The sequence below is a fragment of the Sinocyclocheilus anshuiensis genome, unplaced genomic scaffold, assembly GCF_001515605.1.
Source record: "Sinocyclocheilus anshuiensis isolate Anshui unplaced genomic scaffold, SAMN03320099.WGS_v1.1 scaffold273, whole genome shotgun sequence".
Classification (NCBI taxonomy): Eukaryota; Metazoa; Chordata; class Actinopteri; order Cypriniformes; family Cyprinidae; genus Sinocyclocheilus; species Sinocyclocheilus anshuiensis.
In genome coordinates, this window is record NW_015540857.1 from 5,862 (window position 1) to 9,772 (window position 3,911).

Sequence of the window (3,911 nt, forward strand, 5' to 3'; positions counted from 1 at the left end):
CCACCTCCGGTATTTTGCCGGTTAGTCGACGCGAGCAAAATGAAGTCGAGGATTTTAAAAAATCGAATAGTCTAATAAAATCGACGAATCGCGACAGCCCTAAAACTAATAAAATTGTAGATATATGCACATTTATATAAATTAGAAACAAGCAAACAAAAATCAAATATAAATTAATATCAGCCCATTGATAGAGTCATAAGGGCCTTTCGCACCGCTTTAGTTCCAGAACTAAATGTACAGTACTAAAGTACTGGGACGATTTACATTTGCTACAAGTGCCTGCACTTCAGCGTCCGTCCATCTATCGCTGTTCTCCATACTTGCGAAATAAGTTGACACAATGTTTACAGTATGTTTACACGGCGTTTTAAATCATGGTGGGTGAGGGCGTTTTCATACGCGTTTGGCCAATCAGTGTCTACTTACATCACGATTAGTACCAGTTGTGCCGGTTAGACCCTGCTCCGGAGTAGGAGCTAATTTGGTTCTCGAAAAAGGCAGTCCGGTACTAAAATCGCACCCAGTTCCGGCGGTGCGAAAACGCCAAAAAGTGGGTAGTTCCACAATTAGTTCTGGTACTATGAAAAGGTTCCCGCGGTGCGAAAGGCCCTATAGACAGGTGCTTACCCAGCATTCCTCCAGCCACCAGGATGTCGAAGAGTGTCTCAGCATACCGGCGGTAGTCGAGCTTGGCGCCGGAGGCATCGAGGAACTTTGCAACCGCTTCCAAATCTGTGCCAGTTTGGTTCAAGCCTTGAACAATACTTTCTTGAAACTGAGAAGGGTCAAATCTCTCCTTTTCATCTGTGAGGAAACAAGAGTGTTTCAAATGGGAGGCACCGCTTTCAAACATTGCTATTAAAAGTTCCTCAGTCTACTTACCTCTTTTCCGAGTTTTAAAACGCTGGCCGGTAAGCGTTGGCTTTTGCTGCTTTTGATTATTCATAAAAGACACCTGTGAAAACACAATGAAAATATTAGTGAACATATCTGTGTTCTGATTCATATCATTGAGGAGCACGAAGAAACCACATGTAGATGTGGCAGGACATTTCAAAACCCAACAAAGCCATCAAAAAGTTTCTAACAGAAAATTAGCAAAATAACACCTTAAACTTCATAAACGACTTAAACATTTAATAACTGGTTTAATTGCAGATCCAGTTAAACCATTAGTAATTAATCCAAGTCAGGTTGCCTCGTGAGCAAATCATACACACGTTAATATTTCTCATATAAAACCCAAGTCATGCTTTTATATGGATATATATTGCTGTATAAAAGTATTTAATTGAATTAGTATGATTTTATAGGTCTGAACTGCAACTCACGCGCCGGTCTCGCGCTAAAGCTAACCGGCTAAAATGATGAGGCCTAACCGGTCCTAATCTTGTTTAAAACCAACCTTTAATCACTATTTAAAAGTATTTCCAATTCAAACGAGGACGATGCTAATGATTAATAGAGTATATATATATATATATATATATATATTAATTAAAAAATAAAAAATAAACACAGAAAGGACCAAAATGTTCTTGTTTTTATTTAATTGCCATCACGTCGCGAGCTCCGCCATCATGATTTAACAGCTGATCACAAACGTGAGCCCAAAAACGGCCATCCTTTAAAAACAAGGGTTTACAACAACTCAAGACATAAAATATATGGAGGACTTACCGATATGAATGCAGATAAAAAACGGCTTTTTGAACCCAAGAACAAAGCAAGACAATGGCAAGTCCGAACCCAACACACAAAACCCTCCCTGATGGCAAGAGAAGAGACTGCTGCTGCGCCAGTGCGCCTGCGCGGAAGAAGAACGGGGAAAAAAACAATGGATCGGTCCATTATAGGGGAGTGCGGGGCTTAGAGAGGTGGCTTGTTGATAAAATCACGCAAACTGTACATTTAAAACTATCATTTCGCCTATTTAAGTACTTACAATATTATAAAATATGCGTAGAGTTACTAATTTGCTCGTGTTTCTGCTTATGTGGAAGTGTAAAAAACAGATCACCCCTCTCTGCTGACAGTGATTCGTAAGCCCGATGGCTCTGGTCATACCCATAGACTGTAAAAAAACATACCATTGTAATGAGAGATGTGATTTCTTTATCGCCAAGGGCAAACCATAAAAGCATTCAGTTCAATGGGGTCAACTCGCAAACATATTTTTGGAATTTTCTCGTAATTTATATTTTGGAGTTTATGCTAAATATATGACTTTTATACTTTAAAATAATACAGGCATGATTTCACTCTGACACTTTGATTAAAGGGGGGTACAATGATGTTTCATGCATTCAGAGTTGTTTACATTTACGTTTAGTCATTTAGCAGACGCTTTTATCCAAAGCGACTTAAAAAACACTGTTAAAGAGTTGGATTCTCATGCTAAACATGGCCAAAGTAAAAAAACAAACAAAAAAAAATGATTTGGACGTATAACATATAGTATTTCTGTGCCAAATACACACTTCCGGGTTTCTTACAAGTTTCTGAAAGTTTTTTTCCATCGTGGCTCTTCATGACGTAATGAAGGGTGGAACTCCTTATATGGGCATTTCTCCCAGAAGAGCACGCCCGCGCACACATTGACCAGAGCCAGAACAAGAGCACACCCATCAATGCGCTTCATTCAGCAGCCCTGCACGGGACTCGCTCGGGAAGAATGTCTCTAAAGAGGTGTTTTTGGTTGTAAGGGAAAGATAACCTTGTTCAGCTTCCTGAAGAATTAGTGATGGGAAACTGAGGCTATTTGAACCGTTTGAGGCTTTCATCAAATTGTGCCAAAAAACGGTTCACAATTTTTTATCACGAAGCTTTTTAACACAGTGCGCATTAGCGACATCTGGTGGTCAGACTCCAGCCTATAAGGCCCTTTCCACACGAACACGGTTATTTTTTAAAACCGCCGCTTTTTCTACGCGGTTTGGCCGTTCGTCCACACGCAAATGCAGCACCAGGTCACTGAAACTGATTTTTGTAAACGCCTGCCAGGGTGAAGATTTTCAAAAACTCCGGTTGCAGTGTTATCGTGTAGACAGCGAAACCGGAGTTTGTGGCTTGTGATGTCGGAGCCTGCGCTGTTATCTCCGTCTACTGGAAACTTTTTCAGGCTTCTGATTGGCCAACATGGCTTTACGGTTTAGATTATATCGCCACCTGTTGGTTTGGCATGCTCTTGACAGTGTTTCATAGCATGCGTTTGCCTTTTCGTGTGGACGGAGATTTTTTTAAAAACGGAAGAAGGAAAAACTCAGTTTATAAAAATACCTGTGTATGTGTGGACATGGCCTAATGAAACATCGCGGAGCAGAGGATGGTTTGAAAAAGTTTTTAATCTGTGCCAACTCGTGTCACGTGAAGTCCAGTCAATGGATTCACATATTGATCAATAATATAAAATATACACGTGTGTGATTATAATTAATAATTGACGTGAGTAGTAGCAAAAATATTTTGGGTGAGATGTTCGGGGTCTCTGAGACCCCAGCTAGAACATGATAAAATGCAATGGAGGTGTGACGTGCATTCAGTTTCTGTCTGGTGTTGAGGTTATTCTAAACTATTCTACTGAATCCCAAATAAGTGTACACACACACACAACAAAGTCAATGTAAAGTCAAACACAAGAGTCATGCGAAGCGACGATTTTTTTCAAACCAGCTGATACTGCAGGATGTTCAAAGCTTCAAACGTCATCAATCACATGATGTTGTCATTTCGATACAAGCATCGGCACAGTGTGTGATACATAGTGCTTTGAAAACTGCCTCGGTATCAATCGTCCCATCACTAATCTTTTCTTTAACCCACAACATCTGGCCCAGAATTCTTTATTTTTTATAGTAAAATTACGTGGGATTTCATGTCACACGATTAACTGGGCAACCTGAAGTGGG

At 40.1% G+C, this 3,911-nt stretch overlaps 1 long non-coding RNA gene across 1 annotated transcript; it reads right to left on the bottom strand.

The window, feature by feature from the left end:
* Positions 1-635: 635 nt before the first annotated feature.
* On the bottom strand, positions 636-1,807 carry LOC107687886 (uncharacterized). The gene is made up of 3 exons (XR_001634175.1): positions 1,684-1,807; positions 886-958; positions 636-807 (listed from the first exon to the last, which is right to left on the bottom strand). It is a non-coding gene; the product is annotated as an uncharacterized LOC107687886 (long non-coding RNA).
* Between the last annotated feature and the right edge of the window lie 2,104 nt (positions 1,808-3,911).